Source organism: Garra rufa, chromosome 2 (genome assembly GCF_049309525.1).
Source record: "Garra rufa chromosome 2, GarRuf1.0, whole genome shotgun sequence".
Taxonomy (NCBI): Eukaryota; Metazoa; Chordata; class Actinopteri; order Cypriniformes; family Cyprinidae; genus Garra; species Garra rufa.
In genome coordinates, this window is record NC_133362.1 from 58,291,389 (window position 1) to 58,303,949 (window position 12,561).

Sequence of the window (12,561 nt, forward strand, 5' to 3'; positions counted from 1 at the left end):
TAGCGCTAGCCTGTTACATTGCAATACATAGGATTTCACTTACCACATAAACAGAGAGATGCCTGCGCTGATGATGGTGAATGATTTACGCTTCCAAATAAGGCAATAACAGAGCATTTCATTCTAGGGACAAATCCTAGGGTTGTAAATGGACCTGTAAAACCATTTCTGGAGATATTTTTGCCCTTTCCTATGCCATATACCTTCTATGTAGATATCAGAGAACAATTTAAAATATTCTCTCAATGCATTCTATGGCACCTTTAAATACATATTGGTTTTACTCTCCCAAAACGCCAGATCCGTCAATAAAAATATACAATTTATGCAAAGCCTATACAGCTAATCTCTGTGCGGACAAGGCCTTAGATGTATTTTTTTAAGTAATTTATTCACAAGCTATATTCTCATCAGTTTTATCAGCTCAATCAGGCAAGGCTCCAAAAAGTACCTAGGACCTAACAACATGATAAAACAAAACATGATGGGAGCTCCAGAGAGCAGCATGCTCATAATTGACCTTATAATGAGCACAGAGGCCAGTTAAGGAAAGGCCTAATACACCTGATATGATTGCCTCACGAAGCTCCATGGGGCAGAGGACTTAACTCTCAGAGATGAGAGGGGGACCCAGACACTTTTCCTGGCTTGCTCATGGGAGAACCTCAAGAGTCTGGGAAGCACTGCCAAGCTCAATGACAGAAGCAGCCTAACAGGGAGGCAAAAAAGGCCTAAGAACCAGATATGACTGCGCACAGAGAAGAGAACAGAGTCCTTAGCTCTCAGATCGAGAGAACTCACATGTTCCATCTGAGACTGGCAGCTTTATCAGGCATTACTTGAAGAAAATTTTCCAAAGAAGGTTCTGAACCTTCTCAAGGTTTCCTTCAGAGATACAGTGATATAAAAACGTTGATTTTGAAACACACAGTGCTCATGTTTGTTTAACAAAGTCAAAGCCTTTTGGAAAATCTATTTGTTTTGGTCAGTTTCGATATTGTAGTCACGATGTATGATATTTGAGTCGCCACAAATAAATCAATGCATTGGAAACACCTTAGCACAACAACCTGAGCCCAATGTATGCCTGCTCATCAATGCCAAAGCTCAGCCTTTTGTTTTTTGAACCCCCTCCATCACCTCACGTACCCCAGTTTGAGTTAAAATACAGTACCTTGGTGTAAGTTTGACCAATGCCTCCTGAACAGTGGTCATCTATTGATTTACTTGATTATATTGATATTATTTTAATAATTTTCTTCATTTCCTCTCTTTAACCAGTAATTTTCTTTATATATTTTCTTCTTCTTTCCCTTTTTCCTCATTTTCCTCCTTATTCGCTTTTTCTTTTTTACTTTATACACACAAGATATAATTATTTTTGTGTTTGTTTTATTGTCAGACTTGCTTTATATTTACAACACTGTTTTGTCCTATTTTGTACTGTTTTTCTGTATGTCCTACATTGTCTTGTTCTACAAAAAACGGTAAATTAAAGGAAATTTGCATGAAAAAGTATCATCTGTTCCATTTGTATAGTCTAAGGTGTGAGGTGAATTAAATGTTTTCTGACATTTCAGTGTGGATGAGAAACTTTTGAAAAATGCTTGAAAATGCTAGTGTGGATGGAGAAAATTTTAAAACAACAAGTCTGTTTTCAATTGTATTTGGATTCATATAGGTGTAGCCTAAGTGTTTTTCCTTGTTTTATTTGCTTACCAAATACTTTAAATGAACATGTAGACAGCATGCAGTAGCAAAATGTAATTACTCACATTTCAAGGTTTGCTTTGTGCAAAATAAATAATTTTCTTAGTACTTTTGCATAATTAGCCAAAGTGCTATAAATCAATGGTTTTAATATTAGAAGCAGATTAATGTTACAATGTTTGGTTTAGGCTAATTCCATATTATTGTTGACTTAAATGCATGATGTTATATTAACAAATGGCCAGTGTGAAAGCAGGATCTTCTCAGTTGCACTTGAAGGCAGCATTAGTATGTGATCTCAACACTTCTGTCAAATGTCAAAACATTTCTGTATATTCAATTCTGTAATGAGTTCAGCTATGAGAATAAAAACCAACCTGTTTGTTCCTCAGTATCTTCCTGTTTGACTCTAAATGCTTCTTCACTCATGTCTTCACTCTCCTTTTTAATAAACACCATCTGTGTTTGTTCCTCAGTATCTTCATGTTTGAATGTTTCTTCAATCTTCATGTCTTCAATCTCCTCTTTAATAAACGGCATCTTTATAATTGTGTTTCACATGGATCTCTGTTGATTCTCCAGACGTTTTTCTGTGTTTGAACGCTTTGTCCTGTTTAATATAAGAATTATTAATAGAAAGAACAATCAATGCAAACTAAATCTATATCTGTATCTAAAACAGCTCCTAGTTCAATAGTCAGTGCACTAGTAAGACAGTCAGAGTTAACAGACTTCTATATAAAATTTATAATACAAATTAGGCTACACCGGTTTATATTCAAGTAGATGATTTTGATCTATATTTGATATTTATTTATTATTTATCATATGTAATATATTAAAGTCTCATAAAATCATTCTCGGTTGTGATTCACTCGTTTGTGTTTGTTGTTGTCGTTTGTAGTTTGCGTGCCGCTGAATCGAATCACTGAATCATTTCACAAATTATTTGATTCAAATGATTCGGATTCTGAGTCTCTCACTTCTTATCATCACACGATTGATTCATGATATAGAGAGCGAAACGGAACGCACTTCTGTTATTAAAAGCGTACGTTTAAGTGACACCAGAGCCATATAAAAAGAGAGTTGCGACACTCCCATAGGCTTCCATAGGAACTGAGGAATGCGGAAGTAAAGCGTGTCATGGAGCGGTCAATAGTTCCAAACAACCAATAGCTCCTCCATTGAAGCCCATTCATTTCAGCGCTTCTCAAGCACAGTCGCAAGTATATTGAAGAAATTACTGCATTTCTTTACATTTTAACACATCAGTTGACCTCTCGAAAAACTGGCCAATAGTGGTATTTTATGAAGCGTGTCATAGTTAATGTTTATCGTTAAAAAATAAACAGTTAAACTGTAAATGCAGCTGGATAACGTGAGAAACACCGTAATAGCGACCATAACCAGATACTAGTTGTCATATTTTTATGTTTTTAGTCTTTCTGCAATCTTTCTCTCACTGTAGGAGGTTGAATGAGTTTCAGTAAAGACTGCATTCAAGAAACACGATAAAAATGTATGCTGAATTCGTTGCCTTGTTTTTTAAACATTATTTTCATCTTTTCTATTATGTTAAATGCCATTTTTGCTTGCCTTTTATAATATTCACTTATGTTGTATATTTGAATATCATAAAACAAGAGTAAATTACTTTTTTTTAATTTAACATTAAATCGTTAAATCGAAACATACTGTATAAAAAAAGAGTGTTTGATCATGTCCAAATACACATGCAGATGTATTTAACCTTAAATATTACACTAACTGTAATCTAAATACTATATTAGAAAATGTTATCTTTTAAATGGTCAGGATCATTACTGCACATATTAAGTACAAAAAAACCTCCTCAAAATATTTACTAAATAGAACTTAACTATATATATTACAGTTATTTAATTGAATAAAAGTTACACTTAAGGTGTTTGGTCACATTTGACTGCCAAAGAGTATGAGAACATATTATGTCTCTTTATCACTCCCCAGAATAAAATGCGATTGTAAAGCGTATTCAGAGAAGTTATCAATACACAATCAATGCACATTATGTGTTAATAATTACTCGAAATTGCTGCAAATATAGTAAAACTGCTGTCTATCCTATTTAACTCCATTCAAACACATTGACAGCGCGGAGCTGTTTGGAACTATTGAGAGCTCCATGAACCACGTGACCGCGCAGCGGCGAGATCAAAGCGTGTCGCAACTCTCTTTTTATATGGCTCTGAGTGACACTAAACAACACATGACAACGTCATATTTGATAATGATGCATTTATTTTACACAGCTTCTAAAAACGATTTCTTTTGTGTAATTTGCGTGCATTGATTAAAAAACTTTAAAACCACAAACCTTTCTTCTCTTGAAAAACAACAGATGAGGAGCGCAGCGCATCTTTATGACGTCACATCACCAGAGCAAAATAAAAGTCCCATTGGTGCACTTCTCTCTAGAATCACAAATATATCATAGAAATGTTGATTGTACAACGGAATTTCGTACCCACATGATGATGCATTTCTAAAGTTAATAACATCATAAATCTAGAAATAGTTTTCTCTATTTTTAATTTGCATTTAAAACACTATACTTTCTTATACAGTATACCTTGACATTAAATTCACATTAATCTCTTGGTAATGCTGCTGTGTAACTGGTAACAAAATGGTTGTGAATGGCAAATTTGATCTATCACTCTTTTTGACTATTGTAATCAATCTCTTTTTATTTTGTTTGTTTGTGTATTTATTTATTTATTTATTTATTTATTCCTCTTTTGGAAAGTTACTGAAACACTTGTCAGGGATTTTCTTTTTCTTTTGCTATTGAGGCAAATGAGGCCACAAATATATATATGTGTTGCAGTTTCTATTTACTACTACAAAGGTTTATTTATTGTGAATGTTATTGAAATATGAATTTCCAAAGATTTTCTTTTTTTAAATATGCATATAATCTGTGCTAAAATATTATTATATAAAATATATATAAATATATTTTATATATTAATTATATAAATATTATTAGATATAAATGGTAATATGGTCTGTATTTGATCTTACTTATTTCAGTGGTAATGTTCTTTTATGTAAGCAATTTTGTTTAAAAAAAATTTTTTTCCAGTGTAAAGGAATATTGTTCATTGATTTTTACTTTTTCAGTTTTGTTAATTGGCACAAACATGTCAACATATTCAGCTGTTACTCCATATCTTCTTTTATCAACAGTGAAAAGTTCAGATAATAAATACACAAACAGTTTATTACCAACTTTAAATAAGTACATCTATTAGAAAAAAAAGTATGTTACCTTGTTTTAATGTTATGGTTTTGAGAACAAAATACAATATAGAGAATAGAGAACTTCAATACATCTTGATAGAGCTGGGGCCTGATGTATAAACGTTGCGTACGCACAAAATGGGCATAGAAATATGCGTGCAATTTTTTCCACGCACATATCGGGATTTATAAAAAATACACTTGACGTAAATAAGTGAGCACCGTAAGGATGCTTTTGACCGTGCATGTATGTGTATGTGTATGTGTATGTGAGTGTATGTGTTTTGGCGACACCAACTAGCCCAAAAAGCAATAACTATTTAAAATGAAAAACTTCTAAATTATCCTATTACATCACCCAATAAATCAAATTGAATCAAACTGAATTATCATTATCAGCATTCTTAACCAGGTGCAAATACTTTGAAATTACAAATTTAATTAATGGGCTATAAAAAGGTATTTGCGTATATAACGTATCATCATAATGGATGCTCTAGCGCTGTAAGAAGACCTTGCTAATGATGCTCTACTTAGGGAGCGTGTTTTCAGTGACCGTGAAGATTTCCTTGCTCATGATGATGATTCGATTCCCAAGAGCAGAGGTGGGTAGAGTACCCAAAATCTGTACTCAAGTAAAAGTACAAGTACTTATGGAAATATTTACTCAAGTATGAGTAAAAGTAACAATCTTAATAGTTACTTGAGTAAGAGTAAAAAAGTATCCGATGAAAAAAGTACTCAAGTAGCAAATATAAACAAATATCAAGGAAGTAATTTTATTTCATTATATTTATTTAATTTAGTGTATCTGCAGAACCATTTTTAAGATCTGCAAAAGTAAAATAAACAGTTATGGGATTGGACAATGTAAAGTAGAATATTAAGCCATAAAATGACATGAATTTAAAATTCAGACAGTTTCAAACAAAATCAAAACATGTTACACTATGGCATTTAATCCTTTATAAGATTTAGATTTTTAGAACGCACCTTAACTTTTTACATTTACAACTCTGTGTTTGCTGCATAAAAACATGGGTCGATAATTGCAATCATTTGATCATAAACAGCTGAAAAGAATGTTTTGAAATGAAAAATGTATTATCTGTCACGAGGTGGCGCTTTAGGAGCGCTGATGTAACAGGGAGTCAGACTGAGACGTGCGGATCCATTTGCAGCATTTTATTGTCAAGATCGTAGTCGGGGCAAACAGGGTCAACACCAGCAAACAACAACAGCGAAGATAATCCAGAGAGTAAACCAGTAACCAAGCGTGAGTCAAAAACCAAATGGGCAGTCCAAAGTAACAACAGAAACAAACAGAGAAAACAAGGCAAAACAGGAAACAAAACCAGGAATAAACTAGGAAACTCTGAAAACACGGAGACTAGGAAACTGGGAGAACGCTTAGAAATGCAGCCGGGGCAATACAAGACTTCGCGAAGAAGCTGAGTGTGAGAGTGGCTTAAATGCTGTCCGTGTGATGAGCTGCAGCTGTGTGTGTGTGAGAATGAGCTGCAGGTGAATGCAGTGATTGGTGCAGTGGCTTGTGGGGGCTGAAGTCCATGAAGTGTAGTGCAAGAGTTAGTGATGACAGGACGACTCAATACGTGACAGCTGAAATATTACGGTTTCCATAGTAACAGCTGTATACACAGCAGTATTAACGCAGTTTTATCAGAAATGAAAATCCCAACGACACGTTTCTGAGGACAGTAACGGAGGAACGCCATCAAATGTAGCGAAGTAAAGTAAATTTTTAGGTAAAAGTACCTATATTTAAATATACTCTAAAAGTACTAGTTACCCCAAAAATTTACTCAAGTAAATGTAACGAAGTAAATGTAATTCGTTACTACCCACCTTTGCCCAAGAGCCAACCTCTTGGAATTGTGTTCTGAATTACGGCCAGTATTGGAAAGACCTTCGCGGAGAAGCCACACGCTGTGTGTTCCTGTACAAGTATTGACCACATTAGGCCACTTGGCCACTGGTAATTTCCAGCGAGAGTTGGCAGACCGATCGTGTATGTCGCAGTCATCCCTGAGCCGTGTCATGCCATATGTATGGGATGCGATAGATATTTTAATAAACGTATATCTTAAGGGCAGCTGCATCTATTGCTAGATTTGTCACTTGGATATTTTAGGATTTTCCACTTCCACAGAATTTGAATTGGTTGATTAAAATTATCCACAAGAAAAAAGCAGAATTTTAAACAGACAAAAACTTATAAAATGTGTAGATAAATCAATTACTTACCATCGTCACCACAAATCACATCCGTATATCCTTGGAATTCTGGAAGAACTCCAATTAATCTTGTTTCCTCTATAATCGCACCCACCCTTGCATCAAAGGCTGAGAGGTCAGTGATTCCTTGACCTGCGCCTGTGTGCATATATTCTTTTTTTTTACGACTACTTTTAAGTCGGACCATTGTTTTTTGGTCTTTTGGACTGTGCGAGGCACCAAGGTAACAGCATTGACTGCTTTTGTTACTTGCTCCCATTCTAATATCCTTCTTTTATTTTAAATACCCGCAGAGAGCCCACCAAATAAAACTTGTTTTCGGCCCTCCACCTCAGACAGCGGTACCTCCATCTCGCAGTAGGTGAAGTTTCTTTATTTTGCTTTTCGTTTCTGTTCTTCCATTTTTAGTCAAACAATTATCGGTCGTATTAATATGCAGGGAGATTATACATATTAAAAATAGGCGGTCTTAAACCTCCAAATATGATTATTTCGGGAGGAGATTGGGGTAAGCTATAAGAAAGACTTCAAAAGGGTGATAAATAATTAGACACAGGTGACACAGATGACTATTAACAAGGACTAAACCAAATGGACTGATGGAGAAGACAAATGGAAGAAACCCAAGACATAACTGTGACATAATCCCCCCCCCCCCCCCCGAATAGGCGCTTCCTCGCGCCGTAAAAAAAAAAAAAAGAGAGAGAGAAAAGAGGGACGGAAAAATAGAAAACTAGAGTTCACAACATGACTGACTGAGATTAGACTCACCTTGTACCCCACCAGATGCCCGTTGATCTGGTGCACATTCAACCATAGGTTGTTGGGGAGGTCCGGTTGTTAAAAAAGGACTCTGCTCCAGGGCCTCGGCAGCATCCCTTAAAAGTTTTGTGATTGAATTCCTTTCCATTTTATATTTAAAATCTCAAGTAACGTTACTCAACAGCGGATGAGGTATCCAGACAGTTCCGCCTTAAAGCTCCACCCATGCTAGTTGATTGGCACTCCTCATTTGCACCGTTTGAGCGTTTGATTTATCTTTTGTGATATTGATTTGAGCATTTGATTTATAATTTGAGCATTTGATTTGCCATTTGCGATGTTGGTTTGAGAATTTGATTTATCATTTGTCATGTCGGTGTGAGCATTTGATTTATAATTTGATCATTTGATTTATCATTAGAGCACTGAATTATAGATTTAATTATGACAGGTTTATACTGGGTTGATCATGAAAATTAAATGTCAAATACAGATGATTTTTAATTTGATTTTTGTAACAGTTAATGCTTCCCGGAATAAGGAAATTAAATCACTTTTGAGCATTTGATTTCTCGTTTGAAAAATTCTTAAGCAAGGCTAATATATTCAAATAATAACGGTCACAATCTTTCCATAGCCAATTTAATGAAAATTCTAAATGTACAAATTCCCTTTACCAGTATAAAAATTTGTTGACTAACTCAACATTATTAACGATAAAATGGGCATTGTCAATAATAACAATTATACCAAATTAAGCGATAAATATGTGACGGTGAATATAATGAGAAGGAAGCAAATGCAGGTGAAACCAGGTTTATTGAATATGAGATGAAGTGGACACAAACACAGTGAAGATAATATCGGTCGGATGGGTGATGCCTGGGCAAGTTGGTCGGTGACATTGAAAAGGTGAGCTGATCCAGAGCAATCCAGTCCAGTGATGAGATCTCCTGTGCAGACAAACCAACGACGACACAACGAAGAACATCCAACACGATAGCACACACAGCAACCTCACAGGCGAACATCCAAGACAACAATCTGACAAAGGGGAGAGATTTGAGTGAGTTCTTATAGCTGATGAAATGTGAAAAACCTTGAGCGGGAATGATCGGCAGCTGCGCTGATGAAGCAGTGACGTACAACACACACACTGAATACTAACATTACTATTTGGTCTGGAAATGCCTTCCAGCAGCATTTAGGTCGTCTCACTCCAACCGCCCCGTGTTCCATCAGGGCAATCCTTTTTGGGTCAGTCAACATTTTTTTGTATTTGACATATTTTTCTAAACCTACGCTTACTTTATTTTCTTTAATCCATCTTATAAGCACATAAATGGTTGAAGCTTTGCGTTATATCTCTGTTAACAGTACCTAAATTTGCCTCAGCAACAGATTGTAAAAAGAGCGCCAATAATATGCGTCCAATCAAAATTCAAATTCTTCTCCATTTGCCTAATTTCTTTCATTTGGCACCCACGCACTCTGAAGGACGAGGTAGAAATGAGTACTACAGGACATTTATGTTTTTAAAATGGAGCCTTCTAAGAAAAAAAGAAGAATCTGTAGGAGATATTTGCGAGATGGCAACAAACCCTTACCCCGGACGACAAAATATTTTATTGAGAAAATTGGTAAGTCATTTATTTATTTCGTCCAGTGCTCCACAGTGACTGGGATTAAAGGAGTTAACGTTAGTTACCCTGTTCTTACTCTGTTGTCATCCTCGATGGTTTTCTTATTAGTTAAAAATAAATTATATTTTTGGAGGAAAAACATTTCAGGAATTATCTCCGTATATGTTAGCTTCTAAAAGATACCAGCCGAAGAATAAGATGCTGCGTCCTAATTCGCATGCTTATACTATGCCCTTAAAGTATGTACTCTTTTTGTGAAGAAAAAGTACATACTTTTGAATATGTAGCAGAATGGTAGGCAAGCTTTGGGACATACTGTTTCATCTTTAACGGACACTCTGTTGCTTAGTTACATGAATCCTGTCACTGTTTAGACTGTCCTGTCAGTTAATATCATCTACATTTCGTTTAATTTGATTTCCTACCGTATTAGTGAGAAATGAAGAGGCACATTCTTATATGAGTCTTTTATGCCGGGAACTTTGCTTGTGTATGCAGAATGATGCATTTAAAAGTTAATGACCAAATCTTTCATTATAAAAGTGCATAATGTTGCTGCACATGAAATATACCATGATAACATTAAATAAATGTGTTTTATTAGGTTAAAATTGATTATTTATCACTAAAACCCCTTTCTCTACCTATCCTTTGGTTGTGCATATCCGCCATGTTTGTAGTTTTTAAACAATTTTTATGCGTGTTTGCAGTTCTAACCGAATTCTCGTTCACCGTGCAATAGGCCTATTTCACAATATGGCGTCCAAGAAAGGAAGTAGGATAGCGGTACTTCCGGTCACGCTGCCGCCCGTTACGATCGTCATTCATTCACAAAAATGGAGTGTGAACTCGTTTTCTCCCACCCTTCAAACACGTCCACTTGGGGCCCACATGGGCCTCACTTGGGCTTGTTGGGCTTTGGCTGGGCATGGGTTCAGAGTGGGCTTCGTTGTTGGGCCCCACATGGGCAGTAGATGGGCTAAATTAAGTAGGCTCCAGCTGCTCTACTCCTAAGATTACCTAAGTTTTCATATATAATATATTCAAAATTGATTATGTCAGACTTGTATGCTATTTTTAACAATAGCCACTGGGCTTGGTCCATTTTTTTATATGAATTTTATTAGACTATTAAGCTATTTAGAAGCCATAGCAGTTTAGTGGTCTTAAGCACTAAATGACTTTCAACAGACAAGTTTGCCACAGCAGGTTTCCCCACAAAATATTCAAATATTGTTCAAAGTAAGCAGTACACACTCTGTGCAGCGCACATCCGGAAAGCTCCACCCCCATCACGGAGCGAAAGAAGTTTGCCCAGCAACAACTTTGCCGCCTTTGAGTCTGCTGTCCGTTAAGGATCCGTACAGTGTCGTGTGGACAAAAGACAGGCAAGAATCTAACTCAATGTATAATAAACAGGGGATTATTTTACTGTATGATGTATGTTAACCAAAAGCTTTTTTTTTTTTTTTTGGAAAGTATTAGTTAAGAGGTTGGGAACTAGCTTTTTGGGAATATAAACCACCTGTCTCTAAATCTGTCTCTTGTACCCAGAGTGTTGTCATACTGTATATAGATCAGTCTTGGAAATTCTCTGGTGGAAATGTGTACGAACCCTGTGTATAGTGGACTCACTTGTTGTCCAAAATGTATATATATTTTTTTAACCACCTGTTTTTAAAATGCTTTAACTCATTGATTGTGCTTGTATATTATAAATTTCTAGGCGAGTGATTTTGTCCAGTGAGGATGAAGATGATGAAAATTGGTCCGGCAGTCAAATCAGGCCTAAACCTCCATCCACCCTCATGTAATCACCTCCACTCTGTAAAATAAAAAAATTACCATTTTAGTGGTGATCATTTCCTTTGGTTGGGTGGTTTGATTCTTGGGTGGTTTGGTCTTTGAACAGTGTTTAGCAAAACCAAAGAAACCAAGAGGATCAAGTTTTCAGCCTCATGAACTTGAATAAATCACTAATCTTATTTCTGACCAAAAAAAATTTGAAAATCTGAACCTGTTCATTCTTAATAAGAACTTCTGTTTCCAATAGACAAAATGTTGAATTGGGTCAACTACAAAATATTTGTTGCAGAATAGTGGCACATCTCCAGAAAATAATGTCAAATTGAGTAAAAAAAAAAAATTGTATCACAGACAGCTTATTTTGAGTTCATACTGTTATTTACAAAAGTTAAGTCAAAAAGAAAAAGCTAGGGGAAACTGGTATTAAGATTTTCACAGTGTGGATTTCTGTACAGTGCATCCACCTTCAGGTCTGTGCTGACACTTGCACCGCCTCCACCCACCTTCAGGTCTGTGCTGACACTTGCACCGCCTCCACTCACCTTCAGGTCTGTGCTGACACTTGCACCACCTCCACTCACCTTCAGGTCTGTGCTGACACTTGCACCGCCTCCACCCACCTTCAGGTCTGTGCTGACACTTGCACCGCGTCCACCCACCTTCAGGTCTGTGCAGACACCTACACCGCCTCCACCCACCCTCAGGTCTGTGCAGACACCTACACCGCCTCCATCCACCCTCAGGTCTGTGCAGACACCTACACCGCCTCCATCCACCCTCAGGTCTGTGCAGACACCTACACCGCCTCCATCCACCCTCAGGTCTGTGCTGACACTTGCACCGCCTCCATCCACCCTCAGGTCTGTGCTGACACTTGCACCACCTCCACCCACCCTCAGGTCTGTGCAGACACCTACACCGCCTCCATCCACCCTCAGGTCTGTGCAGACACCTGCACCGCCTCCATCCACCCTCAGGTCTGTGCAGACACCTGCACCGCCTCCATCCACCCTCAGGTCTGTGCAGACACCTGCACCGCCTCCATCCACCCTCAGGTCTGTGCTGACACTTGCACCGCCTCCACCCACCTTCAGGT